Consider the following 27,067-nt stretch of genomic DNA (forward strand, 5'->3'; position numbering starts at 1 on the left):
AGGAAGAGCTGATGTGGTCACTGGATCTGATTGTACCACGTGGTAGCAGGTCTGAGGTTTGAAGCATGTTTCAGGCCATTTTAGTGACAGTCATTATGTGGTGGTTCAAATATCAGTGAAGGTAGTTGAAGGGCTGTGTTTCACTCTCCTGATGCTGGAAAGGTTGGCTGGTTTGTCAGCTGTGATCTGCCCATGAGGGAAAGGTCCAGCTAGATGGGGTGATGTCCCGGTAGCAAGCTTGGCGGGGTCCTACTGCACTAGCAAAGGAGGGAACGAGATAGCGCAAAGGGTCTTTTCCCAGTGATTTTTGTATCTCTGATCAGATGTGCATTGGTGGAGGAAATCACACTGAAAACGACCACGGAGCTTTTTGTTTTAACTCTCTAACTTGAGCCTGGATCATACAAAGCAAACCCTCTGAGCCTGTGAAGGGGGTTTTGTGGAGGAATAAAGCTTATTGTCAGCTGCGGTGTTCAGACCCTTGGGAAATTGTGACCATTGTCTGGGCTATTATTGCTTAATAAAAGCTTTGCATTTCCTCATTCAGGGTCTTGAAAATCTGGTTCTGTGCTTTTAAAAATAACTCAGCATGAGCCACAATTGGGAGCATTCACAGAGGAAATTCTTCAGCCCTCTAAAACAAAGTGAAGGGAGGGAAAAAAGCCCTCCTTAAAGTGCTTTTACTTGTCCGTGAAGAGTGTGTCTGAGCCATGCTCCTGCTATCTGGAGGAAGCACAGTGGGGTGAGAGCCTGGTTCTGCTCCTGCTGAAGGTTTGTTTGCTTGCAACCTTCATGGATTTTGGGTCCAGCTGGGGAACTGGGGCTGGGACTGGGCCGAACGCACTGGATGCATCCATTGGGACGGAGGGGATGGTGGTGTACCTCTCGTGGATGAGTTTCTCTGGGCAGGTGGGTGGACTAGCATTCACTGATGAGGTTGAGGTGTTTTGTGCTTGATGCAAAAGGCAGTAAAATGTTTTTCTTTCTGCTTGTAACAGAGGCCACTCCAGAAGGGGTAACTTTAGGCAAACTGAAACTCGGTCACGCACCGAAGGTCATGCAGTATTTAGGGCACCCACTACCGCAGGCTTGGCACCAGCTTTGGGGCTCTGCCTCGGCACAGACATTGCTGTGGGAAATTACGGGGTTGCTAGTGGGGGGCAAAAATGGAGCAAGCACTTGAAATGGAGCCAGCACGCATTGCAGCTAGCCTCGCTGCTGTTGGGGTGCTGGGTGGGGGAGTTTGGGGGTTCTTTTTTTTTTGAACCAGCCAACACTGGGGTGGGGAAGGGGGCAGAGGAGGGGGTGCCATGGGTTCTGCAGTGTGCATCAGCCCTGAAGTTGGCTTATCTGTAGTTTTTGTTCTTCCCAGCTTCTGCTTGAGGTTGTAGCTCTGCACAGAAGCCCCTGAACTATTTTGCAAATCCAGCTTTGGAGGTTTGTTTCTTTCCCTATGTGTGTTCTTGGGTTTCCTTTCCTTCTTGTGTGGAAATAATTATATTGCTTTTTTCTTATGCTCTGGCTTTGGCTATGAGGAGGAATGTATTCAGATTTTTTTTGTGTTGTGGTGGTGTTTTTCTTTTTTTTTTTTTTTTTTTCTTCTACAGCAAGCAGTGCAGTTTCTGCTGTTAAAATACTCTGGACAGCAGTTGCTGCCCACGTAGAGCACAGAAATGTGTGTTTAGTGGTTGCCAGGCATGCTTACTCTGGGTGTGCCGCCTTGTTTTGTTTGGTGCAAGTGTCCACGTATATGACTGGCCGTAATTTATCATTGCCATTAAGCTAGGGAGACATCATTTACATTAGTAATTGGTGCTTTGTGCAGGGCAGAATTACATTGACTCTTGAAGTAGATGTTGCAGTACGTTTCCTCTTGGAGCTGCCTGTTCCTTGCAGGATAGAGGCCACTGCATGAGCTGCCTGGGATGACGCTGGGCTGCAGCAGTGCCGTAGGAGATAGTTGGTAGTGAAGAGGCTGACGGCTAGGACATCAGCTCAGTTTTACCCTGAGATAGGAAATTAATTTAGGCAGAATACGCCTCTTCTGTGCCTCAGTTTCTCCGCTGGAAAATTAATATGGCATGAGCTGCCTTTTCACTGCGTTGGACAGCTTGCAGACTTTTTAAACTCTCTGTAATGAAGGCAGAAAACAGACAAATATGAGCATCGGAAGAACACCTTAACTGCAAGGTGCGGTGAGATCCTAGCTCAAGAGAGCGGTGAAAAAGCCTAGTGTTGGGGGGTTTTTCCAAGCTGTGCTCAACCAAATGCTGAGATGCCTTAGATACAAAAGTGTTCGTTGCAACTTTTGCCTACAGGCAGTGGTGAAAGGAGTTTCTTTTCCTTAGAAAGAAGGGTACAAGGGCTGGTGAGAGTGTGTGTTCATCAGGAGCAAGCAGGAGTTACTCCTCCTCCCTCTTACTGACTTCTGTAGTATCTGTGACATGCACAGGCGTGTGTGGTGCAAGAGAATGGGGACAAGACGCAGCCCTGCAGTAGCTAAATCCTGTCACAGCTTTGTATGGATTGGTATCACCTGAAATTTTCTAGGTCATGTGCACCATTAAAATGATTTCCATGTCTGTGTTTGGAGAATCTGCTGTGCCTATTTTCATTTATACCCATGTGACTGGTCCAGGGCCATATACTAAAGAATATAACTGCTTTCTTTTTCTTTTTTTTTCTTATTGGTGTCTATATCTAATAAGAATGCAGACTGGAGCTCTTTAATGAGGCAATAAGTCATTCCTGCCTCTCCTCCTTTTAAGACAAAACCACCTCACACACTGGCTTCTTTTTGTGTGGACTTCTGCTTTGCATTTCTACACATTCATCATAGCATGAAGCCTCTCACAAAAGGCAGTAAGAAAAGACTGCTGAACAGACTGTTTTAGTGTGCATAAACCTGAACTCTTGCAAAGGGAAAACCCTGAGCTTTAGCGGGGGAAGTCACAGGCTGTGTGCGAGTGTGTGTGATGATAGAAAGTGTTTTCAAGAAAGAGAAAAAATAACAAATATGGTGCTGAGTAAGTTTAGCATGGTCTTGAATTGTACAGCTAAGAACAGGAGCCATTAGGAAGCAGTTTGCACGGGGAAATATTTCCAATATTGTTCATTCCCTTTGCAAAATCACAAAATCTAAGTGGTTGTTGGAAGTTTCTGCCACCCAAAGGAAAATCTTTATACTGCTGGCACCGAACTTCTTGGTGAAGTCGGCCGGGGGGCATGTGGCATGGCTGGGCACTGCTGCATGGATACGCTATTTCTGATTTTGACCGTTTTGGTTCTGGGAGGAGATAACTTTGTGACAGGAACAGCTCTGGTCAGCAAGCACATTGCTGCGCATGCTGCTGCAGCAAATGTGCCGTGGTTGTGGTTTGACAGCTGAAGTCAGAAAACAACTGCTAAATCAGATTATGCTTGCACATGGTGGCTGGGTGTGAAATCCTGGGTGGCTGAGTGGCACCGTCACCGATGCACCGCTGTGCGGTTGCACGACGTGTTTTCTGGAGCTGTAGAGTCGTCTCTCTGAGTTGCCACGCTCGTTTGCATCCCGGCGCTGCGGCTCCTGCCAGGACATCTGTTCGCTGTGAACCGCCTTGCTGAAACACCCGAATTGGGGCAGGGGAAAGAAGAGATGTGCTTGTTTTGGAAGGGCTTCTTCCTTTTTTCACTGCTCAGAGGTTGATCTGGCACGTGGTCGGTGTGGTGACAAGCTCTAAGTGGGACTCCAGTCTCCTTTTGCTAGAGAAGACCCACCATGTGGCTACGCACCGAGACTTGCTTCACCGGGCTTGTAGAGGAAGAGGGGGAGGAGAGGGAAGCCTTAGCAATTCCAAGTTGTGATTGAGTATTGAAAGCCAGAGTTTTGGTGTATAAAACAATAGACTTGTGAGTAATTGTTTAATCACAAAGTATGTCAGAACAGCTGAAAAAGAAGTTGATGAGTTGTCTGAAATGTCGGCCCATGTGAAAAGGTCCTGAGGGAAGGTAGTCCGGGTTGTATTTTTTAACTGAATGACCTCTTCAAATGGGCAAAACCTACTAATCGGATGTAGCAGCGCCTTGCATAAGAGGTGCTTTATTTACAGGTCACTCATAGACATCGAGGCGCAATGATATATTATTTAACTAGAGATATCCAAAGAAGCGAGCCAGGTGCCTGCTGGGCTGCGTTGTCTCTCTGCTTCCCAGCCTTGCATGGCCTCTTGCTGGCTAATTCGCGAAATCCAGCCGTTTGCAGAAGCAGTCTCTCGGTTATTAATGTTAATTAGTGAGGTTCTGCTCTGTGAATATTCCTGTAGTATGCACTTCCAAAACATACAAAGTGCTAAGCTCTTCACCCGTGTAACGAGCGTGTATATAGCTATATTGTTAATTAGCTGCATCCCTCCGAGGATATGTGCCCCTCTTGGGAATGGTAGTTTTGGTGTTTAGCTGCTGGTGGTAGTTAAGCAAGTCCCCTGCGAGACTCGCTTGCAGGCTTGTGCCGTAGTCAGGTTGTCAGACTTTTGGCCTTTGTTTTAATCATTAGTTTCTCCTCTGTGTATTCTACTTACTAAACAGTGCAGTCTCTAATATTAGTTATTTTCAGATTTGCCATTAGTGCCTTGTTTTAATCAGTGCCAAGAAAGCTCCTGACTTGATACACGCTCTAGGCAGGGGTCAGGATTTAAGCGTTCTTCAGAAAAGCTTTTATGCTATGAGAATGGTGCTCCTTGAACTGACAGCAGTTTTCTATCTCTGCCACCTAATAACCACCCTGTGATAACACCTTCTTTCTTCGACTTACGCAAACAACTTTGTTCTGAGGAGAAATTTCCCCCTGAAAATGTAGAAGTGCCGTTGCTTCTGCAAAGTCCAATTGGGGCCTTATTATTGCTCTGATTTAATATCCTTGCTGATGGAATGCTCCCATTGTGTGTGGGTGTAACACCTCTGAGAGATATCTTCTCTCTACAACTTGGTAGAAAAGCTTCCCCCCACCCCGCCCCCACCTTGTTTTAACACCGAGGGCAATAGAATGGAGGACGACGATACTCTTTGCTGTATAGGGAAATAATAAGACTATAAATAAGAACCGAGCTATATATTTATGTACATTCAGGATGAAAAAGCAATGTGGGATCAGTGGGCCTTTCCAGAAGAGGAGGGTCGCTCTCAAATATGTGTGCTTTGTCCCTAGTTTTACGTTTTCAGTATCATCCAGGAAAACTCGTGGGTTTGCTGTTTGATTATAATTTGCATTTAGATTGGCAGCCTGAAGGGGAGTCGCTTGCAAGGGGAGATGGGGCTATATGGCTCAAATCTCTTGCAGATCTGGCTGGAAGTAATGGCATTTACATGAAAACCATTAGCTCTGTTATTGATAAACATGAAAGGCATCCATTTCATTTAATTTTCTGATGAGGAATCTTGAATAGAAGCATACAATAGCAGTGCAGCGGTAGGATTCCTGCCCCCCATCCCTATTTATTGACCTCTTGTTGTTCTAAGGGCAGGTTTTGATGGGGATTTTATTGGTATGGAGATGTGTAGTTTTTTTCTATTCCTATTCACTGAAGTAGCCAGTTGCCTTGCTGCCTCGTAGGGAATTATTTAATGCTTATCTAAAGAGGTGTCTCTATTAATTGAACAGGGATTTAATGTCTCCCTGAAGCATAACTGGTCTGTGTGTGATGTATACTAACATGTATGTCTAGCAACGGGCGTTCCTTTGTCTGCATCCCAGCGCCGTTCTATAGTTCTATGGGAAATCTTTTGCTTAATCTAAACGGGTTTAAGCAGAAGTTCAGTGGCTCCTTATTAAGGGTATAAAGTATGTTGAAACAATGAATCTAAAAAGGACTTCTTTAGTGCACACTAGGTCACATCCCATCTAACCCTTCAGAACTGTGTCTTGATAAAGTAGTTTTTGTGGCCAGTGAGGAAAAATGTGTCTCCCTGGGTAACACTTCTGAGCACATGTGGGATGGTGCATTGGTATCAGCATGTGCCAGAGAGCTGCAATTCACCGTCTCTGTAGGAACTGGTTTTGTGTAGCTATTGCTGGTACTCTTGCAGAAACATCTTTCTTTACTCTTGGGTTGGGTCAGATCTGACCATCCTGAGAATCTCCAGAGGCAGCCAGTGCCATAGTTGTTTTCAAACATCGCAGCATTTGCTTGAGAGACTTTGCTGTGAGCTTTGCAAGCTCTTTTAGTGCTTGACCTCAGTGTTGAGGGTGTGTGTCTGTCTGTTTTGCATTGCTTAACTGGCCTACTTGATATTTTTAATTATTTTTTTTGGTTACTTTTTCTGTATTTACAACTTCTTTCCTTTCTAATAGGCTCCAGACAAATGAGCAGATGGTTGGGTACAGAAGAGGGACAGATTCCAGTTTTTCCAGTTGATCACCTTGTACTGTGAGTACCTTAATATTTTAAGAATAAGATTTTCTGCTGTGCCTAGTGTTGGCTTCACATGGACTTCACTGGGGAGCAGCATTAAGTCTGCATGCTTGGACAGTGTTGTCCTAGAAATACAAGCTACCTTGGCTTAACTCTCGTTTTGAGGGAAGCAGATGTTGTCGGCTCCAGCTCCTTTTATGTGAAGTGGTAAATTTTATTCGTATTCCACTTCCAGTAGCTTGCACGCTTCAGCAGAGCAGAGAACTGATGCAGGTATGTCTTGTACCTGCTCAAGGCTGTGGGGAATCAACCCTAAAGGTGTTGCCGCATAATTTAGCAATGTGTCACGTGTGGCTTCCCATGCTGCAGAGCTGAGGAGGCTCTAGGGTCACGAGAGCGAAGGTTCACCTCCTCTGTTCCAGCCTTGTCAGAAGTGTTGAACTCAGCGAGAAGGGTGGATGAGGGACCTGCCATGGCACATGTAGGTGTTACTCATAAAGGCGTGCGGTGAAATCAGGCAAATGAGGCTTGGCTGGACTTGTGGGCTGGAAAGGATAAGCAAAAAGAACTGGAAAGTGTTTCCTCGTTCATGGTAAGGATGGCAGTTTTCTTTTCTGAAAGTAGAGGAGAAAATTGTTATTTCATGGGGAATTTTTACACATTAAAATATCTTGCATGCATGCTAATGGGCTGTAATAATGAGCCCATGCTTTATGAGGTGTCTACAAATATTTTTAAACTTGCTACTGTGAGGGACTTAATAGTGCTGGTTAATTGGAACATCTTGGCCCATCTGCTGCAGTGGCATAGCCAGACTGAAATAGTTAACTGCCTACTGTAGGCACCCGCAAGCTGGGAGGACACTTTACTTCTGGGAGGAAAATGCAGGCGCAGACATGGCAGGTGAGTGTGGGAGCTGCACTGATTGCCTGAGACCACTGCACAATTAAGTTTATTGTAGCAGCAGGCGACTCCCCTAAGGATAACACGGGATGATGAATTTTAAAACTGAGGGTTAATGAAATAATACACTTTGAGAGTGGAGTGTGTCAGCAGGTTGGTTTAAATACATCTTGGGAGCAGAGCAGAGAATGCCTGTGTTTTTGTGGAAGAAGGGGAAAAAGAGGCTTACTTATTTGTGGCTTCCTAACTTCTCCTATATCTGACCAGCATAGCGTGACACACGGGATGTCCTTGGTTCAGATGTTCTATTGCTCCTTACTACAGCATTGATTTAGCTCATTATACTCCTGGATTCAGAGTGGTCTTTCTACCCTACTTTTGTTACATGCCAAACGCAGCGGGAGCTCTCTTCTCAGCTGGTACGCAGCTACTGTAACGAACGCGATGGTGCATAATAAAACTGGAAGTAGCAGAGAGGTCGTATGAAGAACAAATGATGCCGTTATTGATGACCGGTGCCATCGTGCCATGGTCTTAATTGACAGATCTAATCCCAATGTGTCTTTAGAGTCAGATCTGCTGACTTCAGTAGCTAAAATAAGTCGATACCATTGAATTCTTTCTCCTTGCATATCTTAAGTAGAATGTAGTAAGTTGCAGCCTGACAGCTGTGCAATCCGCAGAAGGCCACAGGGCTGCATAGGCTTCCCCGAGGGCATAATTTGGCCTGTAGAACATTTATTGCGGCTGGTGTTTTGTGTAGCAGACTCAGCGTTGACCTTCAGAAGCTGTTATGCCCTTGTGGGCCCGGTGGCTGGAAGAATGAACACCGGAGACAAGGATTTCAGGTTTGGAGTCCTTTTGTAGGGCAGAAGAGTGTGATTAAAGCAAGAAGACTGCGTGCAGGAATTTAGGTCAGTAGGAGATAGCTCAGCGAAGGGCTGTTCTTGGCAGAGAGCTGAACAGAGAGGTGCTAGAAACATGGTCTGTCTATGATTGCCATGGAAAAGAATGGGAAAATAATGTGTTTCAAGGGAGTCCTTAACAAGTTGTTCTTATGCAAGACTGCCGCTGTGGCACTAAATATCTAAATAACTGGGCTGCGGCTAGAATAGAAAAATGTTTTCAGAAGACTCATCTTCAAGCCTCACCTGAGGCTTCCTGGCTTGGCAGCAAAGCTGGGTGTCGCGGGAGGCTGTATTGCAGGTCCCTTCCTATGAGGATGTGGCATCATCCGTAGGAACATGAGCGTAGGTCTGATGCTTCCTGTGCAAGCGCCGGGCTTAGCCGTGTGCGTGCTTCTGCGGTCTCTCTCTCCTCACAACCGCAATTAAGAAGGCGAAGCGAGAGCAGTTAGTTTGGCATTGCAAGGAGGATTGGCGCTGCCTGTATCTCCTGCCTGCAGCCCTCCTGAGGCGTACTGGGCAGCGGGGAAGATTAATTCCTGCTTCTTGCTGCTGCTGTTATCAGAAGAGGCCGTGTACTCTTGCCTGCTTTATTAAAAACTCAGAACGTGGCAAACAAACACCTGAGCTGTGGGAGGTCAGAGGTCTGTCCTGTCTCCAGCAGTGGTCGGAAGAAATGGCCTTCATCTCACATCAATTTATTTAGCTCTTATTTGAACCCACATGTGCTTTTGGCCTCTGTCCGTTTCAAAGTTAAACTATAACTTTGTGTGATGAACCACCTCCCTTTGGTAACGGAACCTGCTGCCAGCTAGTTTACTGTAATAAGCTCTTGTTTAGGGAATTGTTGTTTGCACATTTGCCAGTGCCATGCTGGTTTGGGTTCTGGAGATCCCTACCGCGTCCCCTGCCAGAGGTCTCTTTTCCAGACTAAAAAGTCATAATTAATTCAACTGTCCTTACAGGAGATGCTCCATGTCTTTTACCATCTTCACTACTTTTCTGTCCTCTTTCTTTTTGAGAGTAACTTTTGGTCATGGTGCACGTCTGTTTTTTTTCCTCTTGAATGTTCTTACAGTCTACTTATTAGAAGCTTGAAAGAACCATTAGGTTTCTGAGGGCCTGTCCTTTTGCTTCAGTTCTCTGTATTTATAACCCCGGAAAAGAAACTAGGAATTTTGTACACTCCACATAATGAGCCACAGACTGACTTTTTTCTAAAAAGCAGAAGTTTATGTGTCTAATCTAAAGACTCTATCAGAAGAGCTATGAATAAACCTGATACATTCCACTGCACTGAGTCACTAGAACAATATAGGATTTAACAAGGAGCCGTGGCCACACATTGTACGGCTTTGTGCTAAAGCTGTCAGCCAGGATATGAGATGTATCTTTGTATCCTGCAGCAGTTCCATGAAACTAAATGGCTGCTGGTGTGCACTGCATCTTCTAAACGGGGACAAGAAACACCCTGGATGTTAAACCTTCTCTCCCTCTCCATTGGTCAAGAGGGGAGATGATATCAAAAGAGAGAATTAGTCTTATTTATGTAAATATAAATCAGTGTCATCAAACAGGTACTGGTTCTGCCAGGGAAAGGCACTCCTCTCTATCCCCTGTGCTTTGCGTAAGTGATATTTATTTTATTAGTGCTGTGGCTTCCAAAAAATAGTCTTGGAATACAAGTTGATTAAACTCTTAACATCTAGGGTTGTAGTCACAGGTCGGCAGCGATGGTCTGCAGACTGAGATGCCTGGGGCTGTGGCAAATCTGTGGTTTCGTATATCTGCCCTGACTCATATCCCTGGCTTTTTGTGCTGGCCTAAGGTGAATCATGGCTCCCACAAGGGTGGTTAAAGTCCTGCCCTCTGGGCAGCCTGGGAAACCTGGCCGTTCCTCAGCACTGAGTCATTGCTCCATGGATTATCCAGAGCAGTTTTTCCTTGTGTTGAGGCTTATCTTCTAAGTCCCAGGGCATCCTCCCCACGCCTCCCAGCTCCATGGCTATTTCTGCCACTGGGCTTTTCTTCTTTCCTCTCTGCCACCTTCCTCAGCGCTTCCTTCCTGTTTTTAAAACCAAAGAATGAAGTCATTCAGGCTTGTCTGTGCTCTGCTCATGGTTTTCGTTCGGAGAAGCCAGAGGACCTGGCTTCTGTCTACCTCAGCCAACCCCTTGTTTCAAGGGGCCCATCTTGATCACTGTTAGGGTATGGGTAGGGTATAGTGGCCACTTCTGCCATACCAATACCATGCCAAAACCCCAGCAGCCAGAGGCTGATGCCAGCTCTGGTCTGTGCTGGTCTGTGGTATCACGGTACCATCAATTAGACCTGCAGATGTGTAAAGACCAAGTCCTCACAGCAGTTTTCTCCCAAAGCAGCCGGTATTGCTGCTGTGTCCAGGAAAGGATGTTAACAAGTGTGCAATGAAACGATTGTACAGATTTGTCCAGACACAGGTAACAAAACACCAGCTCCCTAAAGCCTCACCTGGCCTGCCAAGATGTGTCACCCTGGGGACACTGAGCTGCCTCACACAGCCACATGGTCCTGAATCCAAGCTGCGGAGTCCCGTGGACAGGGGACACGTGGCACGAGGGGGAGGAGAAAGGGAGAGAAAAACACCCAGAAACCATAGGTTGATGTGGGGTTTATCACTGGCCAGGGTGTCCCAGCCCCTGCTTGTTCAAAGTGAAGGACTATTGGTGGGAGGTTTTTTCATTCTTTCCTTGCCTTCTTTGTATATAATATTTATGGTTCTTTCTCATTCTTCTTTTTACGTGTGCTTATGTGAAGTTGCACACAGCTAGCTTGCCAGCCCACAGACAGCCTACTGTAACGATTTTGGGAGTAGTTGAGCAAGATAGTAAAGTGAGAGCAATTTTCTTATCTGGTTGGGATAAGAACAGCCAAATTGGCTGTTTCTCCTGTTGGGGTCTGTTATTTTTGGCCGGGCAGTCCTTAGAGGGTGTAAATTTGCCAGACATCGATCTCTCTGAAAGAGGGATCAACTCTTCCTGGACAGCACTGCAACACTGCATCTATTTTATTTATATTTTAATTTTATTTTTTTCAGTACGTTGACTGAATAATATAGCCAGAGTGGAAAGAGCTTGTAAAATGCTGAGTTAATGTGTTGGACTTTTGCTCTGCCCAGGAAAATCTCTTGTGATGGAGAGACTCCATGTAGAGGAAAACTCGTGTGTTAGTTTGGAGTGAGGGAAGGTTTTGGAGACCTTGCTGGGACCCAGTGACGCTTGGGAAGTGGTATGCTATAAATGGGGAGCTCCAAGAAGCCAACTAGCACCATCACCCAGGGGACTTTTTCATTTAATACAGCCATTGAAATTGAGACTTGAGGCTGCATGGGACAATGCTGTAATGGTAAAGCTGTAACAGGCTGCCTTTGTGGCAGAATTACAAAGCTGGCAGTATGTGCTGAAATGCTCCTGCTTGCTAAGCCTGTAATATCAGTTCGGGTTCTGCTCTCCTCCCTTCCCCTCCAGGAACTGGTTCATATTTGGGTAGAATAAGTCACTGTTTGTGCGTTTATTTCTTTTCTGCTTACGGTTCTTCTTGAATCACATGGTGGGTTAGATGAAGAGTGCTCAAGTGAGGCTAAAACCATCATGTTGTGTGCGAGATTCTCCATAATGTGTTAGTGCAGGTCTGCAACTCTCCACTCCTCTTGTTCTCTTGGTTTTACTATTTTTTTTCCAGTATTAAATAACAAAGCTCAGCTGTCCCCTGTTGGGCTGTGGCTCCATCTCCCCTGCTGTTCTCCTCCAGGCTGTTTCTTGGGTTCATTCCTGAACTGCTCCTGGGAGGGTACCTGGGCAGATTCCCTAGCTGTATTTTTCATGCTTTCTCTGCTACAGGGACATTGCTCTAGACTGGTTTCTTTCTGCTTCTCTGTCTTGTGCCCCCATCCAAAAAGGAGGGGGGAGATTCTGACCATTCCTGTTCAGGAATATCATGCAGGGCTTCCTCCTGAGCAGGGATAAACATTTACTGACAGAAGCAGCAGAGATAAATAGGCAGAGAGTTACTGAATTTGTAGCTGCAATTTTTGGGTGAGGTAGTGGATCATCAGACTTCTCACATGTTTGCTGCAAGGGACCATTTTCTGCCAGCCTTTTCTTCGTACTTATCTACAGGCATGGTTTGTGGGAACTTCTCGCTGAACACGTGTTCTCTGCTCTAGAGATAACAGCGGCTGATCAGAAACCATGTCCCCTAGAGGCCAGGTAGCCTGCTGGGGCGGTTTTCCAGAGCTATTTACAGAATGAGTTAGAAGTAGAGCTGGATAATGCCAGCCTGGAGAACTGTGGGGTGAACATGGGATCTTCCCTGCAAAATAAAGGATACCTTGGCTCTACCCTGCATCCTGGTCAAGCAAATAAGTCCGAATTCAAATTACATCTGGCTTTGCCAAAAAGATGTTGCATGTGGATGATAGATCACCTTGGAAGCTGGACGGAGGCCAACGAATTGAGCCTGCAGCAGATGCCTCCTTGTAGTAAGACAAACCTCCTTGGATCGGGCCTGATGGATCCTTTCGCTTTGCTCGTTTTCTTCCGCCAAGCACCCCAGGTACTGTAGCAGTGCTGTGGGATGGTTCAGGAGGTGCTTCAGCTGTCTGTGCCACCAAGGGGTAAGAGGGCTCGGTGTTGCGGGAATTGTCAGCTTCCGGGTAATTTGTAAAGCAAAGGCCTTGACCGTTTACGGTCATTAAAAGATTCTGTCATAAGAATGGGGTTAGTAACCCTGGGGACTGGCTGGATTTCAGTTTGCTTTAAGAGCTTCTGGCTTCCCTCAGTGTCTCGTGAGTGCAATATCATTCATTTAACCAAAAACTGGTACAGGGAGCCTGCTCTGTTAGGAGTGATTTGAGTGCATCTGGACTTTGGCACCTAGGAAGGGAGCGGTGTTGGAGACTGCTGCAAAGTACAAAGCCTGAGAATGTGAACATGAGCCAGCAGTGTGCCCAGGTGGCCTAGCAAGGAGGCCACCAGCCCCCGGGCTTGTGTCAGCCCTGGTGTGGCCAGCAGGAGCCGGGCAGGGATGGGGCCCCTGTGCTGGGCACTGGGGAGGCCCCACCTCGAATGCTGGGCTCAGGTTTGGGCCCCTCGGGACAAGAAGGCCCTTGAGGGGCTGGAGCGTGTCCAGAGAAGGGCAGCGGGGCTGGGGCAGGGTCTGGAGCACAAGTGTGCTGGGGGGCGGCTGAGGGGGCTGGCGGGGTTTAGCCTGGAGAAGAGGGGGCTGAGGGGAGCCCTTCTCGCTCTCTGCAGCTGCCTGAGAGGGGCTGGAGTGAGGGGGGGGCTGGTCTCTGCTCCCAAGTCACCAGTGACAGGACGAGAGGAACCGGCCCCAGGCTGCGTCAGGGGAGGGTTAGGTTGGATGTGAGGGAAAATGCCTTCCCTGCCAGAGGGGTCAGGCCCTGGCACAGGCTGCCCAGAGAGGTGGGGGAGTCACCGTCCCTGGGGGGGTTCAAACACCGTGCAGCCGTGGCACTTGGGGCCATGGTTTAGGAGGCCTGGGGGTGTTGGGTTGGTGGTTGGGCTTGGTGATCCTGGAGGTCTTTTCCAACCTATATTATTCCATGATTCTATGAACAGATTAAAACTTGTTGTACGAAAACGTTGCAGTAAGTTTTTACTATAACAGAGCTATTTCAAAGTGTTTAAAAAAATGTATTAAAGGGACTGGCCAGGAGGTTTGCGTTACTATAGTAATGACTGGGAAGTAGGGAGCAATGTTTGCCAGTCGCACAAATTTTCTTCTGTGAGTAAAATCTATACACAGCTGGACATAAACACTTGCTAGATAGCCTCAGACTTGAGAAAAGATTGGCTAGTGAAACTTCAGTTTGGATAAAAGTGCATTAGCTCACATTGTCAGATGAAGCTTTTTCTATACTGAAGGTTCACGTGGTAGTTTGGAGAGAGGCCCCTGGGAACGATTGTGGGAAGCACAAGTGAAAACCTCCTTGCTTTTGTGTGAGCAAGGAAGTTTCCAGTGCAACTCGATCGCAGAAAGCCCTGGTATGAAAAGGATTTACTTTGTGGAATTGTTCTGTCATCACTCAGCAGGATAATTGACTTCTGATTGGGAAGAAAACATAGCTGAACATTCACGTTTGCAGTTATAAAGTCCTCTTCAAAAGGCAGAGCTCTTAAACAGCAACTGCTCTGACAAGAACAGGATGCTTGTGACTCCATTATGCTGGTATTGATATAACAGCTGTTGTTGTTTAAACAACTTGTTTCTCCCTCCTTCACACTCCTCCTTCCTCCTGTTGCAGATCAGAGGAAGAGTGGGAATCAGTGTTGTTGCTTTCCCATAAATAATAACAAGGTTATTTAAATTTTTCACTTCCGGAAATGATTTTCTCACGTGCTTCCTGTACTTGCTGAGTCTCAGACCTGCTGCTGTCTGTTTAGCTAGTGATGCTGATGGTTGGAGGATACTTATTTCACAGAATCCCAGACTGGTGGGGGTTGGAAGGGACCTCTGGAGCTCATCCCGTCCCACCCCCTGCTTGAGCAGGCACCCCCAGAGCAGGGGCACAGGGCCGCGTCCAGGCGGGGGGTGAATGTCTCCAGGGAAGGGACCCCACAGCCTCTCTGGGCAGCCTGTGCCCCTGCTCTGGCACCCGCACAGGGAAGGGGTTTGTCCTCATGTTCAGGTGGAACTTCCCATGTTCCAGCTTGTGCCTGTTGCCCCTTGGCCTGGCGTTGGGCACCACTGAAAAGAGCCCGGCCCCATCCTCCTGACACCCGCCCTTCAGATATTTATAGGTATTGATGAGATCCCCCCTCAGCCTTGTCTTCTCCAGGCTGAACAGACCCAGGTCTCTCAGCCTTTCCTCACGAGGGAGATGCTCCAGCCCCTGATCCCCTTGGCAGCTCTGCGCTGGCCTTGCTCCAGCAGTTCCCTGCCCTTCTTGCACTGGGGGGCCCAGAACTGGCCGCAGCCCTGCAGGTGTGGCCTCACTGGGGCAGAGCAGAGGGGGAGGAGAACCTCCCTCGCCCTGCTGGCCACACGCCTTTTCATGCATCCCAGGACACCGTTGGCCAAGCACATTTCTTACAGACTTTTCTTCTGTTATGACCTTGGAAGTCACACATAAGCTAAAAGTAAGCCAAGATTTGTACCTCCCACAGGCAGCAGGAAGGCTGATGTGGAAGTCATGGGCATCTCACTGTGAAGATGATGTTTAAAATTTTAGAAAAGGAAACCTTGGTCCAGAGTGGTGAGCAGGGGGTGCTGCTTACCTCGCTGGGAAGGTTCCCAGGCAGAACAGGTTTCACTTCTGCCTCTATGAGCAGGCTTCGGCTTGGACCCATGTTAGCACTGCAAAAAAACTTATCTGAAGACTTGAATCTTTGTTTGTAATCTATGAAGAGTCAGATTGTTGTTCTGCATATTAGTATTTATGCTGTTGAAAAGAGAGGGGGAAGGTTCTCAAGGCTGGTGCAAAGTCAGTTTGGATCTGGACTGAGTTGAGAGGTGTTGCACTGTGCTTCAGCCTTCCGTACGAGTGTCCGGTGGTGGCTGCTGCTCTGGACAGTGTAGGGCTTACGGGCTCTAGTTCAGGTCTTATAAGGCAGTTCCTATGAAAGCATTTTCAGAAGAGAGATTTAAGCTGGGAGGGGTGGAAGGTGAATGCATTGCTGCACTGGAACTGCCCTTAAGGAAAGGAGGATGCACTTCTTCCCTTTCCCCTCCCATATTTTGTATGGGGCTGCCTGGGTCCTCTGCTTTATCCTGCTGGTCAAGCTGCTGCCTTCCTTGTGGACAGATTTCATGTCCTTTTAATTCTGCCTAGAGTCCTCACCGCGAGGCATCGCAGAACTGATGCCTTCAAGGAGGAAAGGAAGCCTCAGTAGGTCAATAGGGAGCTAATTTATACAGATACTCCTGGGTTTGCTAGTCAAGTGTGTCTTTGTTTCTATATTCTTTTGCCTCTGAGATCTTATTGTACGGGTGAGATGAAGTGTCAGTCTGCTGCTGTCTGCAGGACTGTGACCACACAGTTCATGGTTTCACATCTTTAGCAGCAAGGGGAGGGAGAACTGACAAAATACTTGGGCTGAAATTGGATGTTTTAGCCTGTCTGGTTGAAGTTGGGTTTTGTTGTTCTGAGTTATGGATTCTTTCAACCTTGAACCTTTAGACTAAAGCACTTTTTAATAATTATTATTAGTTTATTTTATCAGTAGTACTAGCAGAAGATTAGAAGGTGTGTGGGAAAAGAGGGGTCTCACCCTTGCCAGCCCTAATGGGAGATATCACTGGCATGTTACTGTCCGATGTTGGATTTTATTTCAGTACAGTAAAAAAAAAATCTTAAATATTTATGGAAGTAAAGTGTGTGTTACAGCTGCATTTTTTTAAAGCCATGATTAGAAAGAAGAAAAAAACTGGGACAGAAATTGGCTACTTGCTATTGAACACTGAGCTTTGCCTAATAGCCCAAATCACAAGTTTTATATGTCTGCCATGAGCACAGCTCAAGTCTCCAGAAACATCTTAAAATGGAGTGCGGCTTGAATGGGAAAGCTTTTAAAAAGTCTGTTGGAAATCCCAAATCAGCAGGGGGTAGATAGAAATATCAACAGGAGAAAACAACATGTCTTCTGCCTGCACAGCCTAGAGTTTGTTTTCAGAGAGGTTTTCCCTTTTCTAGAAAAGGTGGAAATGTGGAGAGTGACTTAGAAGTGAGGGGTGAGACCTGATGCTATTGCTGGGTCGCCTGGTAGGGTGTCTTAGTTTTTTTGGTTTTGGGGTTGTTTTCTTTTATTGCTTAAAAGGAGGCCCCCAGTTTTTTTTCCTCAGGTTCATTTTATTCAGAGTAAGTGTTCCCATTAGATCGTGCGTGAAAGGATACTGGATGCTGAGATGGATAATAAGGGAGTAAGCTAAGAGAGGCATAATTTATAACATGTGAAGTGATTCTCTTCATAGCGCTAATGAGCGGTGACCCAAGCACAGGTAAATTGTCTGTAGGTTTTTATTCCCCTTTCCTCCTAAACCTATGATCATTTCCCTCCCTGGGCAACCTGTCCTTCACCGCCATTAGCTTTACCTCAGTTTTTGTCTACATTCAAAAGTTGAACCACTTTACCTGCAATTGATCTGTGCTCCTGTAGGGTGGAAAGCGCTATGGTGACATAAAAGCATTTATAATAGAATGGCTCATTCTTGTGTTGGGAGAGGAATAATGGATGTGAGATACAGCTTCATAGTTATAAAGCTATCTAAATTTAGAGAGTGCATTGTAGCTGAACTGATGTAATGTCAAGCTGGTGTGTGAGGAAAGGTTTTGCTCCCAGCATTGTGCTCCCACTGATCTTTTTGTGCTGATACGCATCTGATTCCTTCCTTCTCAGTACAGGTAGTTTCCTTCCAGCTTAACTCCCTGAATCAGCTCACTGTGGATCCAGGCTTGGTAGCAGGGGAAGAGATCTCTCTTTTCAGCAGCAACAGGCCATTAGATCAGCTGAGCGACAGTGCGAAACCACATCCAAATTGAAGTCTTCCGTGCCAGTAGCGCGTGTTGGTATTTGAAAGGTATTTGCAGTTGTTCTGCTTTCTCCCCTGCGATAAGTGATGTGTGGGGCGGCCATCGTAAAAGCAGCGCTTTCGTATTACTTTGTTTTGTCGAATTAAGTTGTTACTTCTGGAAATAGCTGCGTTTCCTTACAGCTGCCTTGCTTCAAAATAAGTGCAGAGAATTGTGGGCAGATCATTTATATGGCATATGCTCTGTGATGTTCTGTGTGTTATGCCCAACTTGAAAAAATAATTAAAAAAAAAAATAGTTTGCTGTTTCTTGCTGGATGTTGTTGGATACTTAATGGAGCTTGTTGGCAGTAAAGCGCTCCCTCCCTGGGGATCTTTCCAGAGTCATTAGACTCGGTGAAGGATGATCTGGAAGAGTCTGCCATGTAAGAAACTGCCGCTTCTCTGAAGTGTGGAACATTTTCTGGACACAGGAGCTGCAAAAGGGGCCTTGTCAGTCATCCCTGGGCAGCTGCAGGGTGACAACAGAGGTGTGCTTGGGATGCTGAAGGGAGGGCAGAAAAGTTACAATCTCTGTAAATATGTAATACAGATAATATACAGGGGGGGGAAAAAATCCTTTAACTTAAAGGACAGTGATCTCCAAACGGAAGATGATATTATGAGGCCACAAATAAAGACCGACTGAGAATTAAAAGGTTTTCGGTCGTGAGATATGCAGCTTTAAAATAGTAGTTTGGGTGGAAAAAGAGGGTGAGTTCAGCCATTTGGGCTCTTCTTGAAAGAGATTGATTCTTTTCAGAGAAGGCTTCGGGTTGGTGACTGTAGCAGGTTGTACTTGATGCCAAGCTGTCCTGAGCTTGTTTATACTCACTGTCAAGACTCAAGGCTACCGAGTAATGCTTGCTTTGTGTGATAGATGTGTGTGCTGTTTGCCTCCCAATAGGGCAGGGGAGGCTGCGTGTGGGGTGTGGGGTTATTGATCTGTAGAAGGCCATGAGGACAGCTTGCAAGGTGGCCTCTGCAAAGGGGCGTGGTGCAAATATTGTGCTGCTCTTCTGCTCAGTTGGGACTTTCTTCTGAAAAGCATAAGCTTCCAGGAAGGATTTTAATGCACTTTCCAGATGTTAATATGATGGTATTTTTAATGCTGTATTTTGAGGGAGAGACTTTTACTAAATGTAACCTTGGGCAAAGTTTAAAACAAACAAACAAACAAAGTGAAATGGGAAGCGATAAAGAGTTGGCAGTCATACAGCTATGGATTTGTGTGGGAAGGCCAAAAATGTGCTCTGTCTCTTATCGTAAAGAACGAAATAACAAGGCCTGTCCTCTGCCAGGTGCTTCCACAGGCAGGAGGGCACCCACTGCTTGCTGCAGTCCTCCTGCAACCTTGAGTCCTGAGCGTCAAACTTTGCCTTGAGGTTTAGAAGAGGAGGGCTTGTCAGATGGCAAAACACCCTGTGCATTGGCAGGTTGGGGTGTGGCTGGGAATTTGGGGCGGACCCCTGCAAATTTCCAGCCTCTGCCATCCCCGCGGGCAGAGCTGCCCCAGCCTCCCATCCTCTCCCTGTGCTGGGTACAGGCATCAGGTCCTTGGTTACGCCTCCTCTCAGCTGGTACCGTTCAGCTGCTGCCCTGCTGTGCAGATGTGTGCCGTGTTGGAGGGCGCTGCTCTCTGCTGTGTCCTCAAAAGGCTGTAGAAATCCAAAACCAGTCCAAAAACTAGGTACACTTTGTTGGAAAGACCCCAGAGTGGCAGCCAGGAAAGGTCAGTGCAGCTGCCTTGCATTGCAGTGTGCGTTAAAACACAGCGACATTTCTCATCTGGAATTGCCTTGATTCAAAGTTGTCATCAAGATGAAGTGTACTGCAAATACATACATTTCTGTGGGAATTGCTCTGAATGCAATGGACACCTTAATAATGACTCAATATCTGCCTCGCTGTGTGCAGTCTTAATTTAACTAGAAGCCAAGGGCATTGATGGAATTCCAAGCCAAAAAACTTTGACTCTATCTATCACTAAAAACCAACGCATGCAGTTGAGGTACATTAGTTTAACCCCTGTATTACCACCATCCTGCGAGAGCAGGTTGGAGAAGCAGCTCCAAGATAGATGGCAAAGGAAGCAAGCTCCCGCGCGGGAAGAGCCTGGACGGGATCTGGCACGTGGGACTGGGTGGAGCGAGCAGTCTGGGCTCCCTTTGGGTCCTGCCTCCCTGCAAAGGGTTGGAGAGGGGGTAACTAAATTCAGCAGCAAACATCTGCTGGCCCTACCCCAAATGTTTCTGATGTATCCTGGCTGTGCCAGGTTGCAACAGCATGTGTAATACTGGAATTGCACAACCAGCTACCTGGTTCCCTGGCTATGTTTCAGGTTTTCCTGGCTCTTTGGAACTGCCTCTGCCTTGCAGTAGCAAAGAGAAGATGGTGGCCAGCTGTGTGGGGCAGTGACAAAGCTGACTTAGTGGTGGCCCCAGTATGCTGCGGCATACAGCAGCCTGGTTTTGCAAGCCACACCTTGCAGCTCCTACAGAGTTGCTACGACCACGCAAGCTCGCAGGAAAGCTGCTTGAGGTGCTGGATTAGTGTAGGGAAACCTTTCCATCTTCTGCGTTTGGTCTGAATGCTGCTTGCACACGTGGATGGTCTCCTGACTTGCTGAGCACAGTGGCCAGATGGTGGTGAAACCTGTCCTGTGCCACGTGGGGCATGGTGTTACATTATAAACATACAGGGAAGATAAACTTTATATATATGTATATATATATAAAAACCATATTACACTACGTGTAACTAGTGTCTGCCATTGGGTATCTGAGCTCTCCAGAAGGAACGCTGTCCGACAGCATTTCTGGTGGATGGTGATATCTGAATAAGGTGACCACACGAAGAGGTGGGTTTTTAAGCCAGGCAGGCTGGCCCAGGTGGCCAGTGGAGAGGGGTCAGAGAGCAGCTGCAGATGTGCTAGACAACTTGAAAATGTCCTCACCTCTGCTGTTGTAGGAAAACATAACCTGGATGACATTGCATTTGAGTAAAATAGCACCTAGAGCATGAGACTAGATGATTTGAATGGCAGTTTGTATCCCCAAACTCTGACTTCCTTGATAGTTCCTGTAGGTTGAAGGATGGTTTAACTCATTGCACTCACTGCATATGAAACCGATGGACTTGTAATTGCTGCTGAACTGGTGTGTCCAAGGGACCTGCAACAGATTCAGCTGCATGTAGGCACCTGATTTTGCTCTCCCAAGCGAGGGACCCGTGCCCAGCTGCAGGGCAGTAGACATCACTCAACACCTGACTGGTGGAGGAAGAGATAACGCCCCTCATCTCTGCAGAGATCCTCCTTCCTCGTACAGCAGCGTAAGGCAGAAGGGGTCTTTGTGAAGTATGTGTTAGACAAGAAATTAGAATGGAAGCAAGGTTTTAAACTACATATTTTACGCTATTATGTTTCTATCCAAACTTCTCCTAGGCTATACATGTTAGTGTGAGATTTTTGAAAACTAGCGGATTTTACGCCTTTCAGTGTCTTAAGTCTTTGAATGTGCTCCACTTATTCTTAGGTTTCCTTTCCAACTGCATCATTAAATGTATTTCCAACTGAAATATATACTTAATCAGCTGCCTCAAGGGTTTTTTTTTTTTTAGCAGGAAAGAACTCCAAATATGCTTATTTTCACGGTAAGATCACAAGCATCGGCCACCACTGTGTATTTTGGCTTTTTAGTTCACATGTGTGTTTATGCGGATTCTTCCCATCCTTGCAGATGTTCTCAGCTACTCTTTGTAGATCCAACAAACTGACCCTTCTTCTCTTAAATACAAAATTTTCTATGTCAATTTAGCAAATAATCTACTGGTTTTCTTTTGAGGAAAGGCCCTTTCTGAGCTGAATTGCCTTTGATGAAGAGGAAAACTGAAGGAAGAGCAGTTGATTTGTTTTTCACAACTTATAAATGGATGGTGTTGCTTCAAAGCTTGTTTGTAGTGGTCATATTCACCTTTGACCTGCACGGCCAGAGCTGGCTGGCTTTTTCTGCAGAGTCAAGATTTCTGTTGGGGCAGTAGGTGGAGGGAAAGGAAAGGTATCAATTCTATCCGGGCTGCACGCTGGGGAAAGGCGGCCGGACTGGAAAGGTTGATTTGTGTTTTAGTGGGGGGTGTGTGTATGTATCTGTGGGGCACTTCCTAAGTAGAAAGAGTAGATACCTTATGTTAAAGTTCCTGAGATATTAATTCTCCTCTCTGCAAAATAAGGATAAATACTTCTTGATCTGCCAAAAGGGGCTGTGTGGGTTTAATTAACGTTTGCAAAGTGCTTGTGGATAGCATCTTTCATCCGAGAATCTAAAGGCAAAATATATTCTAGGCATTCTCGCACAGCTTTGCAATTATTCCTCCAGCTGTCGTGAGCTGTGCCAACAAAAACTACTCTCCTGTCATCAAGGGATTGTTGATGCCTTGTGATTTGTTTTGATTTTGATATTCTCTTCCTCCCACTCCTTCTCCCCCCACGCACTTGCTGCGCAAAATATAGCATGCTCTCCAAATCTGGGGGAGAGAATAAAACCTATTCTTTTCCATCACAAACTATTTGTGTCTCATGTTATGTTCTCTCTTGCTCCCCTTTTTTGGCCTGTGCCCTTTGGGAGGGTGATGGTGTCCCCTTCTTTCTTTCTTTCTTTTTTTTTTTAATTTTTTTTTTATATTACCATAATTTAATAAATCCCAGGCACTCCAGAGAGGCATGCTGGCCCATGCAACGTAATCTTTTGTTTTAAAGTGGATGAGAAATACAGGATGAATTCCTCCATTCCATGGACTCAGGTTTCCCTGAGTTGATACTCGCAGCATTTGGGGAGTTGAGACCTACAGCTAATGCTAATTTTATTGCTAACAGTACTTTGTGAAAGCCTCTTTGTAAGAATCGATATTACTCAGATTTAGTTTTAACGGAGAGCTTGCATGTATATAGTTTCGAAGAGAATAATATTAAGCCTAACAATTTTCAGATTAAATAGCTATGGGTTCAGTCCAGATTGAGGTACAGCCCTTCTACAAGACCATAAGCTGATCTTTGTAAAAAGGGAAAAACACCTCTGGTTTCCAAATATATTTGCTGTTGTTGATACCTGCTGTGGGACTGGGTCCTGGCACTCTGTGTCATGCTGTCTTCATCTGTCCCAACGTGGCCTGGCAGCACCATCTTGTAGTCGGTGCTTGGCAGCAGGGGTTGCCTGCTGCAAAGTTGGGTGGGTTTGTAGGTGGGCTGAGCACGGACTGCCTACGAGGGAAGTACGGACATGGGAAACTGGGTTTGGGGAACACTGGATACCCCAGAGCACCCCCACAAGTCTATTGCTTAGGTAACCGTGGCTATTACTGTTATTCTTGTGAGGATTCATTCATCTTGACTTAAAAAGCATATGAGATTTAAATTTTTTTTTTAACTTGAAGAAAGCGCAAAATACCATTTGAAGTCTTGGAACGTTTAAGCTCCTAATTATCTGTGGGAATGAAGGCTGCAAAGAAATTACTTGAAGACTATCTATGTACGGCTGCTTTCATCAGCCTGTGTGTTAAAGCTAGATCTGTTTGCATTATTAAACCCGTGCTCCTGTTTACCCTTCAGACGGGGTAATGCTGTGGGAGAACGAGCTGGAGTCTGCCCCACTGCGTGCATCTCTATCGGAAAGTGAGCTGGTTCTTAGTGACAAATTGGCAAGGGTTTAAGAGCCAGAAAAATAAAATGCAGTACGATAACTTGTTTTCCCCTCTTTAAATCCCAAGTCATACATCGCAGAGTGTGTGGCGAGATGTGGTTGTTCTCTGCCTGGTGCTTCTGGCTTGAGGGATTTGATGCTCCAAATTGAAATTAATATCCCTGGTTTCCACTAAGGGTAGGGGGAGTTGTGTGACTTCATGAAGATTGGTGTCTGTGTTTGTCAGCGTGAACTTCATTATGGGAGTAGAGATATCTTGACTCCCACATAAAACGTAGCAAGTTTCTTCTCCCCAGAAGAGGATTCTGAATTCTGCCAAGTGTGTCGTTGATGGTTTTCAAAATAATAAATCTTAGCACGGTGCATGCACTTCACTCCTTACTGGAGTCTGTGATATTTTCTGGGTGAGGAGGGCAGTAGCCGAGATGCAATCCACCACTGCCTCCCTGTGCTTTGGTGCCTTAAGAGGGAATGGAAAAATCTTTGAGTGAATAATGACTTAACCAACAAGTTTGATTAAAACAAGAGACCAGCTCGTCTGAGCATCCTAATTGTTTGCTCTTTCAGGCAGCTGCTGAGATTTGAGCTTATGGCAGCACGTTTCCCGCTGCCCCTGGGCTGCATGTCCTTCATGGAAGCAGTGCACTGAGAGGGGTATTCCCAGTGCTGGTCTCAGACAGGAGAAGCTTTCTAGTTACCCTTTTTGCTAAAGAGCTCTTAATGTTTTCTTGAGAAATGTCAGGAAATGGTGCCTGGTAATTGGAAATAATTTTGCTTCACTGCCTGTTTCGGAAGGGTTGGGTTTTCCCTCACCTGACCCCCTTTCCCATCTTACGACCATGGGCCCTGTTTATGGCAATGCACGCACCTCTTGCGGCAGCTTGCTTGTTCACGACCAGCAGCCCTTGAGGGAGGGGAAATAAAGGGCAAGTGGCTTTGAGGAGAGACCTGGAAGAGGAAATGAAGCCAAATACAGAAACTGCATGTGCAAAGTTTGTTTCTGAAACCCTGAGCTCTGATTACGTGCAGTTCTGTGGCGTAATGATCCTCACGGCTATGGACAAGCTGAGTGAGATGAGCAACCAGGGAGGCTGTCGAGCCGTACCCCTCGACCAGGAACCAAACTTCTCCACTGTGCATCATCTTGTGGTTTTATTGCTGAAAATGGGGCTCCTGCTCCTGCTCTTAGGGGCCTTTTTGATGTTCCAGTAGAGCTTCATCTGAAGAAAGCTCAAAATTGCATCTCAGCAATTGTAATTCTGTCATTTCAAGCACAGCCTTGTGTATCATTGCCAGATACCTCTCTACTGCCAGATATCTCTCTTCAGATATGGGGAGCCATCATTATGTGTTCCTCTCGGCTGCTTTTTAGCTACTCTTAGCTCTGGGGCTCTTCTGTTTCTGGAGCAGAAGAGATCAACAAGCAAGTTTGTCGTGATTTGTTTCCTTACATATGCCTTAATTACAGCACTTGAGAGGAAGGATTTTTTCCCATCTCTGTCTTGTTTAGTTTATCTCATTGTAGGCCTTTCCTTTTGGGCTGGATTTAATTGGCGAGCCGTGCCTTGGGAACTTCAGCTGGTATTTAGTCATCCCTTGCTTTAGAAGTTGGGCGGAAATCCGTTCCTCCTGTTTGACCTCCCTGCTCTCTGCCTGCCCCAGTGGCCTTTTTCCTGTTCCTAGCAGACTTGCGTTTCTGAAGCTGGGTGAGTTATTCCTCCCTACCGCTGTGTCGTGTTTTCCCTAAACTGGTATGATTGATTCGATTCCTACCCTCTAAGCAGTCTTTTTCACTTAACAGAGTCGATGCAGTAAAATGAACTTGGAAAACAAATTTGTTATTCCTTAATATTTTCAAACTCCCTAGTCTCCCATATATATATATATATATTTTTTAACAGAAACCTCCTCTTGAGCTCTTCTGTAAGAGCTTTGTATCTCAGCTTTCCTCTTAACGGCTGGCTTCTGGGCTACAGCGCTCAATGCACAAGTATCATAGCCTTAAGCATCATATAATACTTTCCATTGCCAGGATCTCTAAGCCCTAGACAGCTATATATTTGCAGCTCGATGGAAATACAGCCATCTGGGAGGCGGAAAGATGATTATCGGCTGGGAGAGCAGTATCACACTTCAGTCTGGGAGCAGAAAGTTGCGCTGAGACTGCTGTGGGGTGTTTGGAAGAATTGCTGGGAGGTTCATGGCTCATCTGCATATGGATATGCAAATGCAAACTAATCTGAATTCAGCTTCTCAGGTTCTTCAATTGTTTGAAGTTTATGAAATTTAGTTCTTGCTCAGAATGAAACTCGCCTGAAGGTTTGTCTTAATTTACTTCCAGAGTCAAATTAAGCTAAATTGAAAGGTCACTTCTGCAAATAGAGGTTTAGTATGGTTGAACTAATTGGTTTGGATTAATACCTTTTTAGTTCAAATAGAGTAATTTTCATTGAGTAGCCCTGTAGTGAAGTCAGCGCTGCGTTAGGACCCAGGAATTCTTGCTGCTCTCAAAAGGGTTTGACTTGCTTTTATTCATGCCCCATTTTTGTGCCTTTGATGTGGGCATGCTGGCTGGGCACCGGCTGTTATGTATTGCTTACCATGTGTTCGTGTGTGTGGAGTTTTCCCTGTGCACAGCAAATCCACCACATCATCAAGTGAAATCTGCCTTTCTGTGCAATAAGATGCCTTGAGCCTAGAGGAGCAGTATTCATTTTAAATTTGTTTTAAAGCAAGTACTGTTTTTTCCAGAGCAGTAGAGCAATAAATAAGAAAAGCTTCCTTGGTACTTTTAGGAAACTACAATTTTTGTTTATACTTTTTTCTGAAATCTACTAATGTTTTTGTGAAATGTAAAGGTTTTTAAGATGCTCCAAAAATGGAAAAAAGTTATAAAACAAAATCTTGGGCAGCTCATAGATAGTTTTTCCCATGGAAAACATTTTTTCCTCGTGGATGTAGTAAAGGCTAAATAATCTTGCTCAGAACTTGATTCTCGGATTTCAGGCAAGTCTGCTTTAAACCTCTGGAATCTACACACGTAATTCATTCTTCCTGGCAAATGTTCTGGTGCTGGTTTTCCTTGTAAAATCAATAAATGGAGATAGAGAAGAAAAGCAAGTGTTAAAATCTTTGAGTGAAGGGAAGAGATGGTGCTTTTGCAGGTACTTGGAAGAAATAAAATTTGAGCAATTTTCTTCTTCTCAAGCTGCTGGTTTTTTTCTACATATTGACTATTAAAATCTTGTTCCTTCTCTGGTTCCTGCTAGGAGGGGATCACCTGCACTCGTCTGAACTCCGGCGGATGGGTGTATAGGTGAGAGTGTGAGCAGGAGAAAGGAACCGACAATTTCTCTCAAGCACCACAGATGAAATAAGATTTTTCTCTATAAAAAAAACCTAAACATGCTCTTAATGTTAGACCTTGTATATTTTATCTTCAGTAGTCATCCTTTCTACCTGAATTATGTTACTGTATTTTAATTGCAACAAATTATCTGGTTTGATTGAGGTGTCTGTTTCATAATGTAGCGAACGGTGCTAAACCTAAATCCAGTTGGCGGCCAGTCACAAGCGTGTTACCCAGTGTTGGAGCCGGTCTTGTTTA

The 27,067-nt window shown here is 45.7% G+C and overlaps 1 protein-coding gene across 6 annotated transcripts in view; it reads left to right on the forward strand.

Moving 5' to 3' along the window:
* The window catches only part of EXTL3 (exostosin like glycosyltransferase 3), a 162,145-nt gene that overhangs the window by 40,087 nt on the left and 94,991 nt on the right, over positions 1-27,067 (forward strand). For 5 of the 6 annotated variants that reach the window (XM_075086497.1, XM_075086503.1, XM_075086501.1 and 2 more), the window contains exon 2: positions 6,329-6,404. The exons of the other annotated variant lie outside the window; for it this stretch is intronic. The gene's annotated coding sequence lies outside the window, so the exon portion shown is untranslated. The remainder of the gene's footprint in view (positions 1-6,328; positions 6,405-27,067) is intronic. 6 annotated transcript variants of the gene reach the window in all.

This window comes from Phalacrocorax aristotelis, chromosome 3, assembly GCF_949628215.1.
Source record: "Phalacrocorax aristotelis chromosome 3, bGulAri2.1, whole genome shotgun sequence".
NCBI classification, from domain to species: domain Eukaryota; kingdom Metazoa; phylum Chordata; class Aves; order Suliformes; family Phalacrocoracidae; genus Phalacrocorax; species Phalacrocorax aristotelis.